At 33.7% G+C, this 12649-nt stretch overlaps 1 long non-coding RNA gene across 1 annotated transcript; it reads right to left on the reverse strand.

The window, feature by feature from the left end:
- Positions 1-5949: 5949 nt before the first annotated feature.
- On the reverse strand, positions 5950-12649 carry LOC148600593 (uncharacterized). Its single transcript, XR_015918181.1, has 4 exons — positions 12420-12649; positions 10261-10388; positions 7124-7622; positions 5950-6909 (listed from the first exon to the last, which is right to left on the reverse strand). It is a non-coding gene; the product is annotated as an uncharacterized LOC148600593 (long non-coding RNA).

Raw genomic sequence — 12649 nt, forward strand, 5'->3', positions numbered from 1 at the left:
TAAGTTTTCTTCCAATTCAAAATTACTGTGAAACATTTTAAATCAAGCCATTGCACATCATCAATAGTTAGACTGATTTTAAGAGAAGTGTTATTGCTCCTGAGTTTTCCAGTGTCCAGAAAAATACTTACAATTGTTGAAATCAAGAAAATCTGATATTTTTTTGTGTAATTTGTCTTTTAATTTTGTACAAACATAAAATGTAAAAAACATACATCTATATATATATATATATATATATATATATATATATATATATGTATATATATATATATATATATATATATATATATATATTCTACGAAACTCATTGTGTTTGCCTGCAGGGGTAAGTTGTAATGTCCTCCCTTGCCAGGAATTTCGAGTGGTCATAGGGTAATTTTTAAGGATTGGTTGTTTTTAACTTTTCTGCATCCCCCAAAATAGCAGAAAATACAGACAGGGATTATAAGACAATGTTTCAAGGTAAGGCAAAACAAAAATGTGTGTTTACTGTAACCCGACATACATTGTACCCTATTTGCTTGCCTCCAACACTGAATTTTTTATCAGGAAATTTCAATTTCTGAAAATTTTGTCCTTGATCAGTAACCATTTCCTCAATTATTGTACAAAATGGAAATAAAAAAAATTGACCAACCGACTGACCCTATTTTTTCAGGATGCGACTGTAAACACATTTGTTTTGCCTTATCTCTTGGAAACGAGTGATTGATTTAACGATAGATGGTACTTCCATGAGCAAGCACATTGAATTGTTTGGTGTGAAGATAGGATCAAGTGTCAAGCCAGTTCTTAATTACTGCCAAGTACACCAAATTGATGTTTGCTTTTTGACCATTTGATATAGGCTTTCCCATTAGTGGCTAACTTTGCTCATTTCCAACACAATGGTATGACGCCACATTATCTCTGCGTTGCTTTCACTGTAGTTTCCAGAAAAGGGCTGTTTTACTGTGGTCTTGTTGATGTTTTCTTAAGATGTGTCCAATCCATCTGTATCATCTGATGATGATGTTCATGTCTTCCTGCTTGTATCTAGTAAAGAGGTCCTTGTTAGAGATCATATAAAAGCAGATTCATTTCAATTTAAATAGTATAACAAGATTTTGCACTAGAAAAGTATGAAACAGTCAATTCACTGCTTTCAATCAATCAATCAGTCGATCTCTCCCCCCATCGACACCATGAATAAAGGATCCACCAATTCAAATAACAGATAGATTAAAACAAATTTGCGGTCGTATCATTCCATTGTCAGTTCTGTCATTGTCGAGGTTGGTAGATATTTCTCGTCTGGACAGGAAGTATAAATGTATAGATCTTTATGAAAAATTGAAATCTGCATCAAGCTTCAATAGTGTGTAAAAATATGACCCAACCCTTCATGGTTTAACCCCTGCTTAGTATCAAGCTAAGCCCTGCGAGGCATTTCATTTGTTTGATATGAAATAAGGCTCTTATGGAAAAGGGGAGGGGGCTCGGACTTTATGGTGAGTTACAAACTTTTTTTGCCGAAGCGCGAAAATAATTAATTTTTCAGCCAGGGTTAAAATATTTATTTGGTTATAATCAAAATAGGGATGATGGAAATATTGAATTGTTTTTTTTTTATCGTATAACAGAGAAAAAAATTTTGGCTGAAATGTGGAATAATCTTATTTTTTAAAACAAACTAGGCCATACATCCCCCTAAGTACAAACCTGATCTGTGCCTAACAATTGGTTATAATACAATAAAACCAGGAAACATACCGGACTAAGAAGGCAAAATTAACAAAATAAATAAAAGCGGGGAGCAGTTCTAATCTCTTTAACCCACATGGACCAACCACTCAACTGGAGAATACCAGATAATCTGTTAAATGTAAAGTAGAAAAGAGACCATGATACAGACACAGAAACAAATAAAACACTATAAATAATAATAGAAAAACACACACCAACTAAAGATAAACTAGAAATACTTTCAGCAAGTTCATAAAGAGAATACACCCCATTTCAAATGCAGTTGAATGTGTAACCTGGAAGTTCAACTTTCTCCCTTTGCAGTCCCCAGACAGTAACTGTATTTTTTCATGCACATCTATATATGATGCCCTACCTTCCTATAAAGTTCCATCAAAATCAATTCAGCGGTGTAGGAGGAGATGCGCTTATGAGGTTATAACATTTCAACACTTAAGTTGGATTAACTCCCCTTGGAGTCTGCTGACAGTAACTATCTTATTTCATGCACATCTAAATATGTTGCAAAACCTTTGTATAAAGTTTCATCAAAATCCATTGAGATGTTAAGGGAGAAGTTGTGCTTACGATTTATAAACATGAAACATACTTGATTTGGTTTATCTCCCTTTGTAGTCTCCCTGACAGTAACCATATTTCTTCGTGTACATATGATGCCCAGCTTCCTATAAAGTAGGAAAATAAAAGTAAGTTGTAAGCTTGACTTTATGTCAAAAGAATATACCACACAATGTATCTGCTAGTCATTTATGGTTTTTCTTTCTTAAAGGACTGCCAAAAAACACATGTGATAAACAGATTAATGACCGTTTGAATATTGCCCATGTGATCAGTCCTTGAATGATATCATCCCCTTAACTCAGCAGATATCAATATCTCATGCTGATAAGAAAGACAATATTGAAATGTCAGAGTGATTGAGTAAGAACATTTTTTGTGGAGGATTCTGAATTTTAATCTCCTAATTATCCTAGCCCTCCATCAGCAAAATATGGTCAGTGCCTCATCTGGATATTGAGTTGGACTTGACTTTACCTTGGTTTCTAACAAGCAAGAAGCCCCCAATAACAATCCGATGGAAAAAAGAATTAATTTGAGAGAAGCTTAAAATGTGTGGTCTAAGGGAGATAATTAAAAAAAACAAACAAACAAACAAAAAAAAACTATTTGAAACAAAAGGCACAACACAAAACTTAGATATTTCATATACAGTGAAACCTGTCTAAAGCAGATACTTTTTTATAAAGATCTTTATATCAGTGTAAATGTAGATTTTGGAACCTTAGAAAACCAACAACCTATACAAGTCTTAGAGGAGCCAATTTAAATTTGAAGGATGTTGGTTTAGACAGGTTTCACATTATGTAATTCATACAAAATAACATACATAGATAAATAAATATAGTGACTTTCCTTAATTAGTTCAATCTGTGCTTTTAGTCGTTAGCCCAAAACCTGAGGCTAGTAAAAATTGATTCGTGTTGGTGAAAAGTCTGAGAATTTCAGTTGCATTCTTATAAAGATATACTGAAATTGACTATTCGGGCTAGTAGGTAAAATGTTGATGCCACAGACTGTAACAGTTAGTAAGTAGCACAGTTTTTTTTTAACGTGTATTGAAATGTCAATTGTTATATCAAAAAAGCATAAACCCTTCAGATTTGCCATTGGAAAGCATTTATCACTTCCGATTTACTTTAAAAAAGATACTTGAACATCATAAGTTTATCATGAGGGTCAGGGTGGTCTACATACATTCTGGAACATAAAGAAGTCAGGCTGGTTTGTAGACAGTGAGAGTCTAAATCCATTCAGGAAGATTAAGGCGAAAAAAATATTTGTGGCAGGTCCTCAGTTGCTGAATCCATGGATGATGATGAAATGCAGCCATCATCTCAAACAGCCCCATGCACATAGTACTGGAAGATGATATATACACAGTCAAGATGAACATGGAACAATTGAGATGAAAGCAGACTAAGATTTTGTCCAACACATTCTTCCACACCACTGGAGAGACAAATGTCCAGAAAATAGAACAAGAATAAAAACATTGTACTTGCATAAAATCTGTAACCAATGAACTAATGACTTTTATATTTAAAAAAGAACACCCAAACCTGTCTTAACAGACAGACATACTGACACCCAGATCACTTCATACACTTGACTTATTAACCAGAAGTATAAAAAACTACCTCCAATCTAACATGCTACAGACATACAGACAGACACGAGATCAATATATATACATTTGACTAATTTACCAGAGCTATACAAAATATCTCAAAAGCAAACAGACACACAGACAGATAGACTGATCAAAAAGGAATCACCATATACACTTGACTGATTAACCAGAGGTATAAAAAACTACCTCCAAACCTAACATGTTACAGACAGACAGACACGAGATCACTATATACATTTGACTAATTTACCAGAGGTATACAAAATATCTCAAAACCAGACAGACAGACACACAGACTGACATTGAATCACCATATACACTCGACTAATTAACCAAAGGTAAAACAAACACCTCCAAAACTATAGTGCAACAGACTGACAGACATGGAATCACCATATACACTTGACTAACCAACCTGATATATAAAAGCTACCTTCAAACCTAACGGGTGACAGACAGACAGACTGACATGATATCACAATATACATTTGACTTATTAACCAGAAACATTTTTTTTCATCAATTTACATTAATCATCAATCTGCTTCAAAAACAGGAAAAAGTGGTTTAAAACCTTGTCATTAATGACATTTTCAGGGGACATAACTCTAAGGAGTCAACAGATTATTCTAAAATTTGCATCAATAATAGATAATTCAGTCTACAATTTTTTTTTCTGAAATTTACACCACTGAAGGATCTGTTTATTGTGCATACAATTGGAATTGTCATGAGAGCTGTTAATTTTTTTTACAAAGAAAATAACAAAAAATCTAGAGGTTCTAAAGTTGACCTCTTGACCTTCTGTTTACTATTGTCACAAGAATCATTTAATCAATAGTGTGTATCTTAGTTTTCAATTGGGTTTTCATTTATAAAACAAATCTCTCATAGTTATTTTTTTACTCTTCAAGGGCAATAAAATTCAACAGATCTTTATGAAAGAGTATTCAAGGGAACCAAGATTCCAGCGGAAATCAAAAGAATGTAATCAAAGAATAAAGACCAGACATGGAAAACAGACAACCACAACAACAAGTAATCAAGGGAACCAAAGTTATAGCGGAAATTTAAAAGAATATAATCCCGGCACAAAGACTAGACATGGAAAACAGAAATATACAACAAAGAGTAACCAAGGGAACCAAGGTTATAGTGGAAATCAAAAGAAAGTTATCTAGGGACAAAGACCAAACACGGAAAACAGACAAACACAACAAAGTAGCCATAAAGTAACAAAAACAATACACACAAAGTAACAAAAGTAGATAAGCAACTCAGACTCCACTAAAAACTGGGAGCATGGACCAGGTGCACTGGTAGGGTAAGCTTCCTCTGCTTTTCTAGAAACACCCGCCGAGTCGCTCATACAAAGTCAAGTCCAGGATAGGCAAAAGAGGAAAGGAAAACTATGACACATTGAACAAATCAGTTTTCATGGTGCAGATGGATATTTTCAACAAAGGTCGGTCTCACCATGCTGACCAATCTTACCTAGTCAGACTTTAGCTAAACCTATTTGTTTACAAGTTATTTCCAAAAATCTTCAATCTTTAATTTGACCCCCTATAGTCTACTTTTAGTATCATTAGCCATAGTTTTTGGCAGATCGAAAATCCCCATACAACACTGATAAGGATATATTGTAAGATCTATTTGGGCTTTATGAAAGAGTATTCAAGGGAACCAAGATTCCAGCGGAAATCAAAAGAATGTAATCAAAGAATAATGACCAGACATGGAAAACAGACAAACACAACAACAAGTAATCAAGGGAACCAAAGTTATAGCGGAAATCAAAAGAATGTAATCCAGGCACAAAGACTAGACATGGAAAACAGAAATATACAGCAAAGAGTAACCAAGGGAACCAAGGTTATAGTGGAAATCAAAAGAAAGTCATCCAGGGACAAAGACCAAACATGGAAAACAGAAAAACACAACAAAGAACATAAAGTAACAAAAACAATACACACTAAGTAACAAAAGTAGATAAGCAACTCAGACTCCACTAAAAACTGGTAGCATGGAACAGGTGCACCGGTAGGGTAAGCTTCCTCTGCTTTTCTAGAAATACCCGCCGAGTTGCTCATACAAAGTCAAGTCCAGGATAGACAAAAGAGGAAAGGAAAACCATGACACTTTGAACAAATCAGTTTTCATGGTGCAGATGAATATTTTCGGCAAAGGTCAGTCTCATCATGCTGATCAATCTTACCTTGTCAGACTTTAGCTAAACCTATTTGTTTACAAGTTATTTCCAAAAATCGTCAATTTGACCCCCTATAGTCTTTTTTTTAATTTCATTGTCCATGGTTTTTGGCAGATCAAATATCCCCATACAATATTGACAAGGATATATTGTAAGGTATATTTGGGCAAAGTTTTGTTGCAATCCATCGTAACCTGGAGTGACAAATGTTCATTCTGTACCTGGTCTTAAATGTTAGAAATTAAAAGCTGATTAAAATACTTGCTTGTAACCTAATATTCAATAGATTTTGAAGATTTTTAAATTCGTTTTTCTTGAACAGGCGCCATTCTTCTTTGAATTGTTATTGGAAGAGAGATAAAGCTGGTCAAAATACCGCTAAAAGACTCAGTACAGTCCAAATAATGGGCGAGGTCTGAAAATGAGAGTGCAACAGTGACTTCACTCTAGTAGCTTTTGGTGTTGTCTCAGGGGTAAGTGAGCAATCCTAGGGCAACTATTTTGCTCGAATCACCCAGTAGTGTGAGCCCTGGATTGTTGGTCAGATCAAAACCTGTATTGTATAATCTGTCATTAATAATGATACTTAGATTTTGCCTCTCCAAGTCTGCCATGAATAGTGATACTTAGACTTTGCCTCTCCAAGTCTGCCATGAATAGTGATACTTAAGACTTTGCCTCTCCAAGTCTGCCGTGAATAGTGATACTTAGATTTTGCCTTTCTACCTCAGTTTTCTGTTTTACTTTTGCTGTATAACTGAAAATAAATGACATGTGCAAAAGAGTGGTTATACAAATCATAAATGCCCTTACACAATGTTAATCCAGATAATAAGCATTTGGCTTCTTTAAAAAATGACTAAATATAGTATGACTGCTGTTAATGTAAGGCTAATGTTGAATGATGATACATATCATGATATTTTTGTATTGCTCCAAAGGCTTATTATGTATATTGTATCATGAATTACCTTTCACTACTCAGCTCTAATAAGGTACTTAATGCTAACACCAAGCAGACCTTCTCCTCACCAACAGTAGCTTAGTATGATGGTGATGTCTCTTACAGACTATGTTTTGCTACTGTAAACAATCATCAACTAGCTTTTCAATGTTGGCTCTCAGTATGACAGTAAGCTACTACAGACAACCATCTTAACTGGTTTTTCAATGTTGGCTCTCGGCAAGCTACTGTAGACAACCATCTTAACTGGTTTTTCAATGTTGGCTCTCAGTAAGATACTGTAGACAACCATCTTAACTGGTTTTTCAATGTTGACTCTCGGCAAGCTACTGTAGACAACCATCCTAACTGGTTTTTTAATGATGGCTCTCAGCTATCTACTGCAGACAACCATCTTAACTGGTTTTTCAATGTTGGCTCTCAGTAAGCTACTGTAGACAACCATCTTAACTGGTTTTTTCAATGTTGGGTCTCAGTAAGCTCTTTAAAGTGTTGTCATCTGGAGTCTGTAATAGTATTAAGAAAACATTTAAGGAGGTAGACTTAGGATAAGGGACATAACTATTGAAATCAGTGATATGTATCATATTCAATTTCATCAAAGCCTATCGAGCTTTCATTTGAAACAGAACGAAATCAGTCCAAGTTACATACATGCTTACATGAGATTGATGTAAAATGCAGAATAGAAATGTTCCAATAATTTGCAAGAGTTGTGCCCCTTATTCTAGGTCTAGCTCCTTAAACAATATCAAAAAATATCCTGGAAACAACTGGAAAAAGTGGTAGACAACAGACTTCTGAGTAATCAGGCTTTTCTCCAGATAAACACTACTGCAAAAACTGCAGTTATCATTATATACCCCAGCTTGAATGGAAAATGGTATTGATCATATTATCTGTAAATAAAACATTCCACAGTACATGCATCAGTGTTCTGACTCTGGTAACTTCATTAACAATGGACATAATACAGAACTAGCCATGAAGACAAACATTTTGAAATTCTTAAAAGATTGTTGAGTTTATGAACCACTTATAGAAAGACATTCTATAAACCTAATGTCCTTTACTATTTTAATGAGACTAGCACAGACAGTACATGTGTTGTAAAGCTCATGGTTCTCCCTGATATAGGAATGCCTTAGTAACTCCATATTAACTCATTTTTGGGAGCAAAATATCAGCAATTGGTTTTTTTTCTTAAATTTTGAGTATTCTCTTAAGGTAGTAGACCTGGAGTATCCCCAATTTTTCCCATCATTCAACTTTCTTAAATTTTTTACATGATATTACACTAACTTCTGTGTATCATCTGCCAATATTTTAAGTGACTGTCTTTGTAAGAATCATGCAAAATCTGAAATATGCGATACACCCCAAAAAGGTTACATATTTTTATTTTCGTAATTAAGTTGTTTTATGGGTCTATTCTATGAAATGTGTAATTATTCATTCAAATCTGCCTGCTCTTAGGAGATAATCAACATTGAAAATCCAATAGATTCTACTGTATTTGAGTGTCATTTACAGAGTTATCTCCCTTAATTATGAAATCTACAGGGCATTCCTATAATTTTTATCTCTTAAGAACACGGTTATATGATAAACTGAACGTTAATGTCTGTTTACTATGGCAATTCAAACAAAATATCAAAAATAAAAATATGTATGCTTTTTACCTGTGAATCACATTTTGCATGATTCTTACCGCGAGTGCTACTTAAAGAATTAATATATCAGATTTAACAAGAAATTTTATTCTGTCTATTTTGGAGGAGATGCTAGGCTTTTAATTTACCAAAATTTTCAGTAATGTTAATATTTAATAAGGTTACCAAATATCACATTATGATGACTTATATATTGATGATAGAGTATTGTAAGGCCCAGCTTAATTTTAATGTAATACAAATATTCCTACTTCTGCATTAAGGAACAATCTTATATGCTAACATAGTTCAAAACTGTATAGATCTGTACATTTTATGCTTAACAAAGTAACAAAATGAAAACGGGAAGCTTGAAGTCTTATAAGACATTCTAATAAAGAATATATTTTTAACTCTAAAAAGGTTAAGTAGTTATAAAACTGGCAAAGGTATTGGTTAGCTGTACTGTATCATGTCATGACAGAGATTATTTTTCATATTTGAATTTGAATATTTTATCTAAAGGTATCTTGGTTCGCAATAGATTAAGAAGATATCATGTCAAATATTTCCCCACCTTATATAATAATAAAAATAAAATCCTCAATATACCCTCTTGAAACATTGAATCGATACTTCAAAAGAGCAGAGTCACTGAGGGCTTGCATCTTTTGAGTTTGTTATATAGGTTGAACCCTTTTTTGGAGTTATTTCCCTTTAACATCAGTATCACTTTGAAGCTTGCATATAAGGAGTCATTCAAACGTTCTAGTGACTAATATCCTTTCAATCAGGATTACCTCCCTAACCCCAGGTCTACATGCTGGTAATCTGATTCCCTGGTCAATATTATAAGCAACCCTAGGATTGCTAAAATATAGACTCAGGTCACCAGCGACAGATATGCACAATATATGAGTAAATTGCAGCTTATGAAATAAAGTAAAAACCAAGATGAAATTATCTAAATTAACTTATTTATTGTGCATTTGTACTGAAAGGTAATCTAAGTAATTTGATAGATAAAATAACGTCATATCTACTCAGTCAACCAAAAGACAGAAGACGTCACTGGTGACCAGGGGTTATACATGTATTTGAGAGAAACTTGTGGAATGAAAATATTACCTGGGCTGCCAGGTTATACATGCTGGGAGCGTTTGTTTGAACCCACAATACCAGCATTCGTTTAAATTGCATGATTAAAGAGTTCAAGTATGTTTGTACTTTGATTATTTCCTTGATTCAGCTGTTATTTTTATATTTTTTGCTTTTATCAATTTATATATTTTCATAAATTCTATTTTCTTTTTTTTCCTTTTGTCGTTATTTGTTAATATTATTATTTTTCATCGTTTTTCTATTGTGCGTTTAAATGCACAGTAAGCATTTGTTTATCCTCGTGTGTTAATGCACAACAGAAGCGTTCGTTTATCGTGTGTGTATTTAAGTATTGCGTGTGCAGGAAACCTAAACATCTTAAGGAGTGTACCTGTAAAGAGTAACATTCCACGTATCCATCTGCACCATGAAAACTGACTTGTTCAATGTGTCATTGTTATCCTTTCCTCTTTCGTCCAACCTCAACTTGACTTCTTATGAGCAGCTCAACAGGTGTTCCTAGAAAAACAAAAGATGCTTACTTACCAGTTCACCTGGTCCATGCTCCAAGTTTTCAGTGGAGTCTGAGTTGCTCATTTACTTTTGTTACTTTGAATGTGTTACTTTAATAACTTTATGTTCTTTGTTGTGTTTGTCTGTTTTCCATGTCTGGTCTTTGTCCCTGGATTACACTATTTTGATTTCCACTAGAATATGGGTTTCTTTGATAACTCATTCCTTATTATTGCTGTAGTGTGTGTTTTGACGAAATTGTTATTTGATATGTTTTTTTGCAACATACATTTACAAATGTAGGTAAATAAACATCATGCGACTCCATGTCATTACAGGTTACCTATAAAATGCGAAATTAAATCAAAACGAAACGAAACTAAACTAAATGAAATAAAACAAAACAAAATGAAATGAATTGAAACGAAATTGTAAAGTACGAAACGAAACGGCAGAAAAAAATCATTGAAGTCATCATCATTTTGTCACGTAAGGGTTGAAACGAGTTTTCTAGAATTTATATAAATAGTTTATATATACATGTATGTATCAGGGATTATCCTGGGATGGGCCCTTTCAGTTATACAGGAAAATGTCTTGAGAATTAAACTGGTCATTTATTTGGCTTGGCCCCTTGATAGGCACCAAAATAAACTGTTTATGTGTCAGTTATGAGAGTATCAAGAGATTTCTGGCCCATTAAAATTTTGCAAGGGCCCATCTTTCATTCAAATGCTCCACTGAAATCCTGAATATTTCATAGGCTCCTATATTAAATGAACCATTGGCCCATCTTGTGGGTCCATAATGGTCTAAAGCCAGGAAAACCCCTGATATATGCTTGTTGTCCTAGTTTAAAAAGGAGGCATCAAGGCTGAATTATTGTTGCATCGTCCTTTGATTTGACTTTAATCAGCCAACATCAAAATCTATAATCATAACAGAAGACATTTTATTATTTTTTTGAATAATTTTAGTCAATGCATGTGACTATACACAACTGAGGTTGATAAGTAGCCATGGACGAAGTTACAAAAAAGACATATGGATGGCTACTACATGAAATACTGCGATCATAAGCCATAAATACATTTTCATTCATTCAAAAAAAAAAAAAAACTTCATAACATATCTAATAATGACCTCAGGGAAATTATATTTGAAGTGTACATCTTACTATATTCGCTAGGTGTGAACTGTGAGGGGTTCCTGGTGTAAAAAACACAATTTCAAAATGTAATCAACTCCATTTCATCTAGGAAATCTAAAGGCCGTTAGCATAATATAAGACCACATACAAGGTAATATCTTAAAATGTCAACAGCTAGAAATTACTATTTCGGTATTAACACAGGTCGTTCTTTTGTAGCTTTAACGGTAAATTTATTCAATGCAGTTCATCGTGATCTTTATTTTTAATACATGGAATGACTTTGATTGGTCAGTTATTAACCAATGAAAAACATCACATCTTATCCAAATATTTTATATTCAATGTTCATAAGAAAGCTGTAACTTTATCTTATTCATAATTCTTTGTAAATGTACGTGTTTGGCTGTGTCCCAAGGTGCTACATTGTATTTACACTCTATATGAGAAACAGAAGAACAAGAAGTGTAGACTTTCCAAGTGAGGTTTTGTTATGAGTAGGAACTTTTCATATATAAACCAAGTGAAAATTCATATACTACATACATATGTGAAAAGTACGCAGAAGATTACACCTAGAATATGAAAAAAAGAAGAAGAAGCCATTCACTCTGCTATGAACATGAATAAGAGTAGCACATCCTTACATACATATATGTACATATACATAGATACGCTAATCTTGGTTAATCCTTTTGGAATATTTATTGCTGTATACATCTAGATTTATTTCAAGTACATATATGTGTATATGGTTACAATTCACATTATATTTTTTTCCTCCGTTCCGTTTCGTTTCGAATTTTACAGTTTCGTTTCGCAATTTGTAGATTTCGTTTCGTTTGGCATTTTATAGGTACCTTGTCATTACATATAAATAAAATTACCCTCAAAACGTCGTATCCCGCCGTCCCTCCACAGGGTATTCATAGTCTAGGGTATTCAGTGCTGAACGCTGCCCCATTGCCTCTTACATACAAATTCGTGGAAGAAGTCGGCTGACGCAGGGGAGTTCATGGTTGACGTAACATCGACATGTCAAGCTTTATAACTTCCGGTAGTGCAACTAGTCCCTTTTAATTTTCGGTACTTTAGATGCTTTAGATACTTTCTAAAT

Source organism: Perna viridis, chromosome 13 (genome assembly GCF_037379345.1).
Source record: "Perna viridis isolate PV_CMFRI_1.1 ecotype Kerala chromosome 13, ASM3737934v1, whole genome shotgun sequence".
Lineage (NCBI taxonomy): Eukaryota > Metazoa > Mollusca > Bivalvia > Mytilida > Mytilidae > Perna > Perna viridis.